General features: G+C 46.5%; 1 protein-coding gene across 3 annotated transcripts in view; it reads right to left on the bottom strand.

The window, feature by feature from the left end:
- Positions 1-13832, bottom strand: part of TLR8 (toll like receptor 8) — a 53341-nt gene that overhangs the window by 18342 nt on the left and 21167 nt on the right. The gene's annotated exons all lie outside the window — the stretch shown is intronic.

Below are 13832 nucleotides of genomic sequence, written 5' to 3'. Positions count from 1 at the left end.
GTGCAATGGTGGTGGAGAGGAGTATTGGAACTCCCACTGTGCCACTTCTGCTCTTGTGTTCTTTCAACTTCTCCCTTCACGAACGCCCTAAGTGAAGAGCCAGACAGGCTCGAGCATTCCATCAGTGTTTTGAGAAGAGGACGAGTGTGGGTTTTCTGGTTCCCATCAGCCCTTTGTTCTGACTCCCCGCCTCTTTTTATTAAAATCTCATCACAATCATCAAGTTTCTGTCTTCAGCGCAGGATTATGTATCCGCTGACATGAATTCTTGCTGCCCCAGGTCCGCCAAAGCAAATTGAGGTGTTGACAGACATCCCTGGACCAAAAGGGGTTAGTCAAGCAGAAAAGCATCCTAAGGCCTTTACCAGTGGGAGCCCCAACTCGAGACACACGGGTCCTCCACCCACCGGGAAGTGGGCTCTGAGGCAGACACTGCTTCAGGGCAGGGCTGGCTCCACACAGCTGGAGAAGGAGGGGCAGCTTCAAGAGCTGTGGTCCAGTTTGAACTGTAGGAAATCTATGAAACAACCCAGAAAACAGTACTAGTTCTCCTTGGAGAAGATGAAACTTAGCCGGCCTGGAGAGGCTGAGATGGTCAGAGAGATGCTAGCGTGGTCTCAGATGAGGGCTTGGCCCGTGGTAAGGTCGGGAGCAGAGGAGACTTGGAACCCCCAGACAAGTTCTGGGGGTCAGGCGTAGAGGAAACCTTGTCCTCACACCCCACCTGCAACCACGACACGAGGCAGTGTCTGGAATTTTCCTCCCCTACCACAGACATAAGAATAGCGTGGAACATTGAGGCAAAAAGGGCCGGAGACCATTGCCCTGGTTCTCTCTTAAGTCCTGGGTATCGTGGAGGGAAATACTTGAGAAAGGAGAGTGAAAGTTGGCCGAGAGACTGGGAGGGTTTCAAGGTCAGGTTGAAGGGACCCGTGGACGTCAGTGTGGACTCATGGACCCCAGTTAAGTGAGTTGGTTCATGAAGCCAGACCATCCTGTGCGACTGTTCCACTGTGCCTGCATCAGATGGAAATGTTTTTTATAGCTTGTAAAGCTTTGAGCATTAACCATCCTGATCAGCGCGTAAAGACCAGGGTGGGAGAGAACGAAGTTAAGATATAAAAGAACTTGATCAAAAAGGGAGCTGTACAAGGGTGAAGGCCAGGCTGAATGAACCATGTGGTACTGGGCTGCAAACAAGAGACACAGGCATGAATCCGTGTTTGGCGTCAATAGACACTGATGGATAAATATAGAAATACTTTTATCGGTAACAGGTACCCCTGAGGTGCTGTAACTAGAATGGTACTTCCCGTCTTGGGGGGTCTTCCTCCTCAAAACCCATAATCCCAGTCTGATCGTGACGAAAACAACAGAAAAAGTGAGCGGCACTCTACAAATTACCTGACCAGTACTCCTCCAAACTGCCAGGTCATCGGAAACAAAGAAGATCTGAAAACTGTATCATTACTGGTTTATTAATTGTGACAAATATACCATAAGCATGTAAGACGCTAAAAGGGAAACCAGGCGTGGGGTCTACAGGAACTCTCTGTACCATTTATGTGCAACTTGTCTGTAAATCTAAAACAATTCGAAAATTAAGAAGTGGATGCAAATATGAAAAATATGCGACTACAAACTGAGCAAGGTTAAGATTCTTTATGTGTGTATATGGCAATGTGTGTAAAATAAAATGTGAATGTTCTTGCTTAAACAGAAAGAGCCGAGACAAAGCTTTTTGCAGAGGATCAAAAGCAGAGGGCGTGGACACTCATGTCGTGTTCAGAGAGCAATGAAAACAATGAAGAGGGCCATCTTGGTCCTCGTCGTAGTCCTGGTTACTTGCCCAGGGCCTGGCGGACAGCAGGGGCTCAATAAAACTTCCTTGTTGAACGAAGGTGATGGAAGTAGAGCTATCAAAGGAGCCAGAAGAAGAATGATCCAAGGAAGGGGCAGACCGGGACCAACCAGTCCTGGGATGGGAAGTGGGAAGAGGATGGCTGCTCTAGAATGCAGCTGTCAACACCGTAGCCCCTGCCCACCCCACTACCCACTCCGAAAGTTCTTCAGAGAATGTCCCATGGCCTTCAGGATCAAGTCTAACTTTCTCAGGATCACCAACGAAGACCCTTTCTGATGCACTCTGTCTCCCTTCTCAGGTCTTCAAGAGCCAAGCCCCCCTTCTGAGCCCACACTCCAGCCTTTAAGAGACTCTTGCATTTCCCCTTCCAAGTCCCGCTCGCACACCTCTCTGGGCACAGGCTCGCACTGCCCCCATCTCACCCCTCCACCAAGGCTCAGCCACCTGCCGGGATAACTCCCAGACTTCATCAACTCCGGGATGCGTGTCTGGGCCAGCCCCACCCAGGGCTGGGCTGGGGCTTCTGCTCTGTGCTCCCAAAGGGCCAAGCCATCCTCTGCATCCCCCTTCAAGACTCTTTTTATTCCTAAACTGACTAGCCTGTGCCTCGCTCTGGCCGGGGGCTCCCTGAGGGCAGGCACTTGGTCCTTTTTATCCCCACGCACCCAGCTCAGGGGCTGCGGGAGAGGAGAAGCTAAGCTCAGTAAATGTTTCTGGAATAAAGGGAGAGGGGAGAGAAGTAGAGCGAGAGAGAAGGGAGGAGAGTGGGAGGAGAAGAAAGGACGTGTTTCATAGCTGTGGTTGATCCTTAAGCAGAGCTCACTGTGTCAGGGAATTTTCCTTGATTCATTTCTTTACCCCTCTCAGGGGCCCCGTGGTGGATGGACTGTGGTCATTCCAGTTTTCATAGGAAGAAACTGAAGCACCAAGAGGTTGAAGAAGTCACATTCCTCTGGCTCCAGACCACTATCCAGTATTCTTACCATGCAAAGGATCCCGGGGATCTATAAAAATTTCACCCAATATGGCAAAGAGATTATTGGTGACATTCAAGGCAGTAGTTTTGAGTTTGGTGGAATCCAAAACTGAGTTCTAAGGGGCTAAACAGTAGTGGGGCCTGAGAGCAAACATGGTCACCCCTCAGTCACCACCAACCCCAGCACCCCAGAACTTTCCAGAAGGAGCACACTGATGACCATCATCTCAGCTCTGACTCCACCATCAGCATGGACCCGGGAGCTGGTAAGCAAGTTTCTCTGCCACCTAGATCCATTCTCCCCCGACGTTCCCTGTCAGTAGCCTTGGATCTCCGCCCAGCTCTCTCGCTGGCCTGACTGCCCTCCACTCCTTGAGAACGCCCCGCGCCCTCCCCCACTCTGCTGCCTTCTGCGTGCTTCCTGGACGCGTCTGTGCCTGCCCCACCCCACCCCACCCCACCCCAGCTTTGCGAATCACAGGAGCTTGCATTCTGTGAATGGTTGGTGCCTCTGGGCCAAGAGTATTTGGGACGCAGCTGTGGGGACCCTGCCCATCTCAAGCGGCACCCACCTGGCCCGGCCCACCCAGCAGATGTACATTCTCTGTGTTCAGTCCCCCGGCCCCTCCCTGCCTCTTGCGCCATTTCATCTCCACTGGGCCGGGTATCCTCCTAAGACCGTGCCCATTTCACGTTATGCTTTGGTGGTTATTATCAGCTCCACTTTGAAAGGAGGAAGCAGCCTTGCAAAGGTTCAGTAATTTGCCCAAACGAACTGAAAGCTCAGCGGACCTTGTCACTTTCTGCCTCGGATTATATTTTGGTGGGACCATCTTACATCCCTATCAGACTGCAAACCTTCTGAGCCCCAGGGCTGTTGTGTGTGCCCAGCTCAGCCCTGTGCACTTATCAGTTGACAAATGTTGGTGAAAATGTATGGGGGACACAGAGGAGTCTATGGGTAGAATTAAGGGAGGTTTGCTATATGTAAGTCTTTTCCGGTTATAATATTACGTAGCTCTAAAACATTCACATTCAGGAATGTGTAACGTAGACGTTGACAGCCCTCCAAGTTCCACTCCTCAAACAATGACCGCTGACAGTTTGGTGTACGTTCTTGAAGACTCTTCCTGTGTAGATACTGACATATTATGATTTTTTTTTTTTTACAAAAATGGGACCAAATGATACGTACTGCTCTTTACCATTTATTCCACCTAGCACTGCTTTGGATACATAGATCTGCCTTATTCTTTTTTGTCTCTTTTTTTTTTTAAACGGTTATGCTGTATGTACTGTATGGACGCAACATTTTATTTAATGAGCCTCCTATTGATTGACATTTGGGTTTCCCAATTTTTTCTTTATTAAAGTTTAGTTGATTTGCAGTAATGTATTCATTTCAGCTGTTTTATTTACAATAGCCAAGACAGGGGAGCAACCCAAGTGCACATCAACAGATGACTGGCTTAGGAAGATGTGGTACGTATACATACATACACACAGGAATATTATTCAGCCATATAAAAGAATGAAATAGTGTCCTAATTTTTAAATTTGCAAACAGTGCCGCAACAAACATCTGGAGAGAAAATGATTTTCCAGGAACCACGTTCAGGTGAGGAGGCACGCCAGCAGGATGGACGAGAGCGGTGATGCCACAGATGGAGTGTATCTGATGAGGCAGAAGGGAAGGAACCAGGAGCAGGGGCGGGTGGAGCTGTAACTTGGGAAGGGGAAGGGACACCTAAGGGAAGGCCCCCACTCCTTGTGAATAGGATAGGCTGTTTGAGGAAAGAACTTTGTTTTCATGAGCTGGTGTGGAGGACAGTGACATAAAACATATTTTGATGTAGAGAGGAGGGGATTTGAAGAAGTGCACATCAGTGGGCCTCCAACTTCTTTGGGACTGATGGAGGAGGTGAGATTGGGTACCAGAGGAGAGTGGCTGGTAGGGGACAGGTATCGATACCTGAGGCTGAGAACATTCGAGAAGATCTAGGGGACAGCCACATAATTCATATATATGAAGGTGCTCTGAAAGCACAAGAAATTCCCTTAGGTTTGAGGCCCCGGGCTGGGTGTGGAGAGGAAGACTATGAGGTCTTAAATGGATTCCTCCCAATCCCCAGGACCCCTTCCGTCTCCCCATCCCAGCGTGTCTTCTTTCCTCTTTCCTTCATTCTCTTTTCCCAATCTTCCTATCTCTCAAAGTGGTGCTTTTGGAGTTAGAGAAAACCATTTCTGTTTCCTCCATTCTGGATCTGCTCCCCCAAGGGACTCCGGAATCGCTTTCAGGGTCAGAAATTATTTCGGGAAGATCCAGTCAAAGGCAAAGGCGTTAGTAACCATCCCGCCAGCAGGTGGCGCTCCCCGTCCAGTATTTCAGGTTTCCTGACGAAGCAGAGGGGTCCTTTCTGTGTGATAACGTATGGGATAAAATGGGTATAAAATTTTACACTGCTGTAAAAGTTAATAAAATCTTCACATGTATAATGTATAAAAGCTTTATTCTTCGTTTGGGGGCCGTCTCAGTTAAGGCAACCCAAGTTTCGAAACAAAAACAATCTGTATTCATAATTTGCCCTATGAGTCTCAAAGTTTTAAGGTTTAAGAAAAGCAAACACTGTGAAGCAATAAGCTTTTGCTCCTCCATTTGGGAAGAGCTAGAGAATTTTAACTACGGAATGAGCTAGAGAAGGATCAGTTTCATAAATTATCAAAGGGTCAGTTTAATAAATTATCAAAGATATCAAATAAAGCTCAGCATTCCCAGTATCTAGTCTAAATCCACTTACTGAGTTAGAGTCTGAGAAAACAAAAGCCGATCACAAAAGAAACAGAGCCAAGTGGAAATTGCTCAGATAGTACAAACGGATATCTAGTGTATCTGGTGTGAATGTCAGTCTACCAACTGCGATGGATGGAAAGCCGGCTTCATTTTCAGTGAATCGGTTCTGCTTCTGACTCTGAGCTTTCATCCTACCTGACTCTCCCGCAGCCTAACTCAGACCTTCAGGGGACTGGATGAGGCTCGCCTCCCAGGGATTATGCACAGTGTCTGGGTCTGATGTAGTAACACACGGGGGTGGGGGGTGCGCGCGCGCGCGCACGCGCAATCCATTTCTTAATCATTTACCACAGAAAGTTGGCAGGCCCCCTCTTTTCTCGGGACCAACAGACCTCCCCAGCCGTCCCATTCCCATCCCTCCCATCCCCCTTGGCTTCTCTCTCCGAAAAGGGTGGAGAAGCAGCGTCGTCCTAGGCCATTCCTGGAGACCCAGGTTTCCTTGCGTAGGTTTACCCCTACAAACCCTTCTAGGATCCCCTAAGACCATGAAGCCTTTAGAAAGCGATATCCGAATAACTTACCCTGCACATGTCCCCCAAGGCAATGTGCACAGAGCTTGAGGTCAGCTTGAACAGGAACGAAGGAAAAGAAGAAGGAAAGAAAAGAGACGACATTCTCAAAGGCACTCCGCCGGCCAGAGGCATCTCAGCATTACAAATACACGTTGGGTGGAGGGGAGGGTTTCGCAAAGGCTTGTCTCTAGATCATTTGCAATGGGGATCACCTGGTTCTTATTTAAAATGCAAATATCAGGACTCAAATACAATGACCCAGGAGCTCCAGGGCAGGGCGGGCCAGTGAAAGCAACGAAGTACCAGACCTGTTCAGCAGAGCCGGAGTCCTCAAAGGGTGGTTCCCAGACCAGCAACATCAGCACCCCAGGGGCCCAGCTGCTTTGAGATGCAAATTCTCAGGCTCCATCCAACTCCAGATCTACTGAATCAGCGACTAATGTGGGCTACAGCCACGTGTGTCTTAACGAGCCCCTCAGGTGACCGATGCACGCTCAAGTCTGAGAACCAGTTGCAACAGATCCTAAAGCAGTGGTTCTCAACGTGGCCTGCACATTGGAATCATCTGCAAGCTTTCAAATCCAAAAGCCCAGGCTCTACCCCAGGCCAATTATATCAGAAGCCATTCACTGGTGGGACACAGGCAAGGGGATTTTTGAAAAACCTCAGGGTATTTCAAGGTGCAGCGAAGGTTAAGAGCCACTTTAAAGGGTGGAGAAACTGATATCTGAATCACTGGGAGTGTCTCACAATAAACTACCCTCCCTGCTGGGGTACCGTGGTGTCACCCCGAGCCTGAGACTCTCTGTGGTTGTAACCCCTGTTAATGATGAGACAGTGTCATCTTACCTGTGTGCATGGATCGAAGACTTAAATGTAGGACCCAAAACCATAAAACTCCTTGAAGAAAATATAGGCAAAAGCCTCCTTGATATTGGTCTTGGCAATGGTTTGTTTTGGATGTGACACCAAAAGCAAAAATCGGCAGGTGGGGCTACATCAAACTGAAAAGCTTCTGCACAGTGAAGGGAGCCATCAACAAAATAGCAATCTGTAGACTGGGAGGAAATACTTGCAAGCCATATGTCTGATTAGGGGCGAATATCCAAAATGTACAAGGAACCATGCAGCACAATGGCACAAAGCAAACACTCCCATTTAAAACCGGACAGAGGATCCGAACAGACATTTTTCCAAAGACATACAACTGGCCAGCGAGTATAGGAAGAAATGTTCAGTGTCACTAACCTTCAGGGAAATGCATATCAAAACCACAATGAGATATCCCCTCACACCTGTTAGAGCTATTATTAAAAAAAATAAATAAATAAATAAAAAAAATAAAACAAGAAATCACAAGTGCTGGTGAGGATGTGGAGAAAAATGAACCCTTGTGCGCTGTTGCTGGGAATGGAAATTGGTGCAACCACTAGGGGAAACAGTATGGACTTTCCTCAAAAACTTAAAAATAGAACTATCATATGAACCAGTAATTCCACTCTGGAGTATTTAAAGAAAACAAAAACACTAATTTGAAAAGATACCTGCACCCCATGTTCACTGCAGCATTATTCACAATAGACAAGATATGGAAACCACCTAAGTGTCCATTGATGGAGGAATGGGTAAAGAAAATGTGAGGCATGTATATAGAAATCAGGCGTAAAAATGAAGGAAATTCTACCATTTGGAGCAACACGGATGAACGTGGGGGATATTATGCTTCGTGAAATAAGTCAGACAGAGAAAGACAAATACTGTATGACACCCTTATATGTGGAATCTGAAACCGTCAAACTCATAGAATCAGGGAGGAGAATGGCAGTTACCAGAGACTAGAATGGAGGGAGGGGCTGAGGAGAATGGGCAGATGTTGGTCAAAGGGTATAAACTTTCAGTTATAAGATGAATAAGCTCTGAGGATCTAATGCACAGCATGATGATTATAGTTAATAAAACTATATGCTACACTTGAAGTTTGCTAAGAGAATAGAGCTTAAGTGTTCTCACTACCACCCCCAAACGGTAACTATGCCATTTCACAGAGTATACATATATTAAAACCATCACTTTGTACACCTTCAATATATACAATTATTTTTTTTTTGCCAATTATGTCTCAATACAGCTGGGGAAAAAAAGAAAAAAAAGAAAGAAAACCACCAATCTAGAGTAATATATGTCCACTTCATGTCCACTGAGACAAACACACTTAGTAAAAGCATTAAGGTTCTGTTGAGACTAAACTATACAAAATATTCTTCTTTTACGAAAGCCACGGAGTTGTAAACACATGTTCATTTGTTCAATGGCACCAACTGCCTGGATAAAAGTATAAAGTAACAACTGTACTTGAGACCTTGATAAAGTCATGAAAATTTGAACCCACCAAAGATCTTGAAAATAGGAATGCAAGCAGAGCTCTGATTGATGAGTCTGTAGACTGCACATATTCCTGTTTAAAGATGCACCGTGTTCAACCATACGTGGTTCTTTCAGATCTATATCTAGAAGGTAAGTATATTTAAGGCAGTCACATGGAGCAAACCAGTTGTATATACAATCACACGATGTCTGTTTCCTCTCCTTCATGACCAAACTAGTTGAAAGAATAGCCTATTAGCCGTGTTTCTCAAACTTTAATGTCTGGGAACCTGGGGCTCTGGTTCAAATGTAGCTTCCAATTCAGGAGGTCTGGCCCGGGACCTGATAGCACAGGGAACTATATTCAATATCTTATAATAATATCTTGAAATGATATCTTGAAAAAGAATATATATCACTTTGCTGTACACCGGACATTAACCCAACATTGTAAATCAACTATACTTCAATAAAAAGTTTTTTGAAAGAATGTAAATTTCATAACTACATTCTACACTATCTCATAAATGCTTAAAGGAAACTATGGAACCCAATCAATAATCATGAGTCGTACAAATGTTATCTTTAGTGCCTCTGAAGGTAAGAACTTTATCTTCTGTCAGGATGGGACACCTGTAAGTTTTGGTCTGAGGCTCTAAAAAGAACAGTCTTCCTCATTCCATGATCCAAGCATAGCATGATATTTTACAGATGAGTTTATTAGTACAGATCATTGAACTGAGATTTTATTCATTTATTATGGATTCAGAATGGTACTTTGGAGGGAGTTTTCTCTTTCCTTTACCCTGTGATATCAACTCCTGAAATGAGGAAGGATGGGGACTAGCCCTTCTCTCCTTTTACCCCTTCCTATGCTCCTCATGGAAGGCAGAGTGACTTGTGGGATTGATGACAGCAGGGAAATGCTCACTGCTCCTATTTGTTCCAGTCTCCTGGCTCTTGTTCTCCTGAGACGGCCTGCCCATAGCAGAGAGCACCCCCTTCCTTGCTTCTACCACCCTGAGGTGAGCTCTGTGTGACAGGGCGCCCTTACTCTGGATGGAAGGATTCCTCCTTCGTGTCTACCTGTTGCTGAGTGAGCCAATTCAACGGAGCCAGGGGGTTGGAGAGTTGCAAGACGACAAGTCCAAGTGATTTGGTCTCTCTCGACAGGTCTTTTTAAAAGAAGTTTCACGAAAACAGGCTATATCAGGAAAAATGTGAACTCACACATGACGATGGAGAAAGACAATTCTACCCAAAGAGAAGTCGAGGAGGGGTGAAAACAGGAAGAACTCAGTTCTGATTCGTAGAGGTAAAGAATCATCGCAGGGCTCTGTGCAAAGCAACACTGGCACTATTTCATACTTCTGGATTTTCTTCTTGCAGGATCATAGGAAAAAGCAGAACTGGGGAAACATGGGAACTTGGATCAACAAAAAGGGACTTTCCTCAGATAAGTTTTAAGCAGGAAGTGGTCAGCGTTCTCATGGTAGAAAAAGATTATGGAAAATGAGAAATTATATTTTAAAAAAGAGCCTAGAGAAATCAGCTCTGGGTATCTGAGACATTTCTAGAAAGTTCCACGGACTTAAATTCAAAGAAAACAAGAGTAGACCAAGCAGTGATTGAGAACATGTAATGAATGGAGGAGCTAACGAATTAAGTGTCAGCCTTTAAATTAAAAACAATTTTAATATAAGGTATGAATACAGTACATGAAATGTTGAGCATAAACTTTATACAAAGCAGAAATGGTTAGTAGAAGAAAATTCCCAGATACTAAAAGACAAAGATTAAACATATTCACTGTATGAGGAATCTTCTGTCTATATAAAAGCAAGTGAGCAGTCCATCCTCTCTGACTTGGTGAATGCTGTCTGTGGGAAGTGGGCACGAAACATCCAAGCATCATGCCCGCCCAGCGACAGTTTTCACCAACTCACAGTTCAGTAGGATGAAAAACACCACTAACTATTAAATTACAGCCTGCTTTAAAGAGGCTATTTATGGGCTGGAGGTGGGGGGGTGAACAGTTGGTGGTTAGATTATTCAGAAATGGGAGAGAGGGAGAGAAAGTGCTCAGCGAGTGAGGCTGGGCGTGAGAGAGCACCAGAGGGAGCTAGAGAGATACTCAGAGGGCATCCTTGTCACACCACAGTTCAACGTGGGGTCCATGTTCTATGAAAAGAGGAAATGTGTCAGAGGCAGAAGAAGGCTGCTTACCCGGTTAACTCAGGTTTTCCACCTACACCTGCACGTGCAAAGGGAAATGCACAGCCAGCCCCATTTTGAGACACTAAGCCAAAGCAGTGGAAATAAGTGGTCGAAACAAAACTTTGACAGTCTATGGTCTTCAATATTTTTTATATTGCCCTCTCACCAAAAAACATCTGACATACAGCCCTACATATTTCTATATGAATACATAGGGTACATGATAAAATAGCCCCAAATACACTTTCTAAGAGGTGATTATATCTATTCTTATATTTTCTTCCCACACCCTGCTTTGGCGACTTAGCCAAGGATCTCGGCAGCAGAACAGCAACACTCACGAGGTTCCGCTAGGTGGCACTCTGCACTACATCCGTAGACCCACAGGCAGTCTAATTCAGTCAGATACTAGGAAAATTACAGTAGAGACATTCTTTAAACCATGATTGCAAGCAGCAGCTCTATTTGTCAGGACTTACGGCACCGTGAATCAGTTGGCCGTCAAATCTGCTCAGTGTGCTTGTTCAAATCATCTTCATCTTTTAGCCCTGAACAGAACTGCCAACCCTACGTGGTTAAATTACATCCCTCCTTAAAACAAGTGCCTAGTGGGAACCAGCTGTTGAAGTGCAGCTCCACTCCCTAGCAGTGGGTTAAGAGCACCGAGTGTTACACACAGAAAGAAAAAGAGAAATTGAGCTTATCTGGGGGGCTCAGGCTTGCCTTGCTGAAGTGATCCCCGTTTTAACAGTCCCTGGTATCCCGAAGGAAGATGTGGCGCTTCCCAAACTGGGCTCCACGGACCGGCTGCTTCAGAAGCACTAGTTTCAGAAATGCAAAGTCCTGGGTCCCAGAGATCAGGATCTCTGGTGTGGGAGCCTGGAATCCACATGATTTCCAAGCTCCTTACGTGATTCTGATCCCCTGTAAAATTGAAGAACCAACTGGACTGATTGGACAGGGCTGGGTCAGTTTGGGGTAGGGCCATTGACTTCCTCTGTGACCTTGGCAGTTGACTTAACGCCTTTATCCCAACTTCATCTCTGAGTTAACCAATCATCCTTAAGATGGAGCTCCTAATACCAGCCTCATAGAGCCGATGTGAAGATTTAAGAGAACAGGTGATGCATTTCACTTGGATCTGCTGCTTAACACATGTGATTCCTTCCCTCCTCTTCCTCCAACCCATCCCACTCGATAACACTGTCCAGGTACCAGGGACTCCATCTGACCCTTCTTCCTAAGATCCTCCTCACTCTCTCCTCGCCCTGTGATTCCCTTGGAGGCCCGCCCTCATGAACAGGAGCCAAACTGGTGATTATTTTAAAATTCATTCTTCTCACTCAACTTCCATCGAAAGGCAACTCAGTGGTGGGAAATGAGGACCTAAGGGAGAGCGATGGGTGCTGGAAACCATTTCATTTAATGCATATCACCTGGTTACAAGGTCTGGCTTGGTGGGCCTCCATTTGGATCTGGCCCAGGAGTGTTACCCACTGTTCCAGATGGTGTCCTGGTTGGCTGTCTTTGGCCCTCGTGTCGGGGATTGCCACCGGCCAGAAGAACACTGAGGACCATTTTCTGTGTGTGGAAGCAGCTGCTTGCCTTACCCTGCACACTGGTGGGCTCTAGGGATGTCTGAAAACTGTCACGAGGCCACAGGGACTTCCTCTTATCCTCCAGAGCCTAACAGACTGTTTCTGAAGGGTGCTTGTTGTGAAGCAACTGGGACTCAAACTTCCTTAGTCAGTTTGAGCTCTTCCAAAACAGTTAATTAATATAAATCACCACTGAAACATTATGGCAAATATGTTAGAAATGAATTACAACCCAAAAGTAGAGTAATCTTAAGGCAGAGCCCCAGATCTTATCTAGCTTCTTAACTCACATGCTTGAAAGTTGAGATAAGTAGAAAGAATATCAATCTGAATGTGACAGAGAATCCATCCAGCGCCACCCGGGGAAGGTTCCACCGAGCCGATTACAGACGGTCACGCTCACTGAAGCAGGTGGGGATTTACTCCGTGTGTGTGGGAAAGAGACCAGTTTTAAACCCAAAGTACACACAAAACCACCGCTTCCAAACAGAACACTCCACCTGCAGCGACGTCTCTTTCTCTTGGTTCTTGTGTGTGACACGTGGCTTGCCGGGGGCGCCGACAGCCAAAAAGGAAACTGAGCGGGAGGGGGAGGCACAAGAAGAAAGAGGGGAAAGATATAAAACCTTCTGTCATTTCATTGTCACCAGCATGGATGGCCCCTGTGTCACCAGACCTCCTTCCACACAATCTGACGGTGAGTTTGGGGCTTTTCCTCCCTTTGTAACCCTTCCTTTTTCCCTCGGTTGGTTGGTCCGTCCCGTGTTCTCACGACGTGCACCCAGCGAAACAGGTGAATGCTCAGCGCCGGTGTTCTCCAGTCACGTTCTTTGGTCGTTTCCCTCCCACGCTGATACTTGGACTTCAAAGGATACAAACAGCCCCCAGTGTTTCTTAGGCTCAAAGGCTCCGTCTTCCAGCAGATGTGACTGGTGGCGTGCCCCAGTGCTACATGCCCCCGGGCTCTGCCGCCCCAGGGCCCCCGGGAGGGGCGTACTTCCACAGCCCGACTAGCCAGTCTGGCCCGGAACCAGCGCTCTCTGGCCGCTTTAGTGCGTGCTGAAGAGGTGGAGGACAGATCCAATCCTATCCCCACCCCAGCTTTAAAATTGGCCCATAAATACCTCACAGGATATGCAGCCTGGTTCTCCCTGGTCAGGATGAGGAGGTAAATTAAAAAAATATATGTTTTACTGGGGTGGGGGGACAGCCTCCTTGAAAAGGAGTGTGTGTTCCTGCTGTCCCTGTTACGGTTTCCTTGGAGATTGGGGAACAAGATGCTCAGGATCTCAAGTCACCATCCCCCACCTCCCTGACTACATTTAAGAGACCAGCTGGCCCTAAGACTGTTCAGATAGAGACGGAAGTAGACGTGAGGTTGGGAACAAGAGAGCCCGACTCAGCAGTGGGGCTAAGGGCAGACTCATCCTCTCTCTCCTCTTTGGACTGC

The sequence above is a fragment of the Camelus bactrianus genome, chromosome X, assembly GCF_048773025.1.
Source record: "Camelus bactrianus isolate YW-2024 breed Bactrian camel chromosome X, ASM4877302v1, whole genome shotgun sequence".
Classification (NCBI taxonomy): Eukaryota; Metazoa; Chordata; class Mammalia; order Artiodactyla; family Camelidae; genus Camelus; species Camelus bactrianus.
This window is presented reverse-complemented; position numbering and strand designations above follow the sequence as displayed.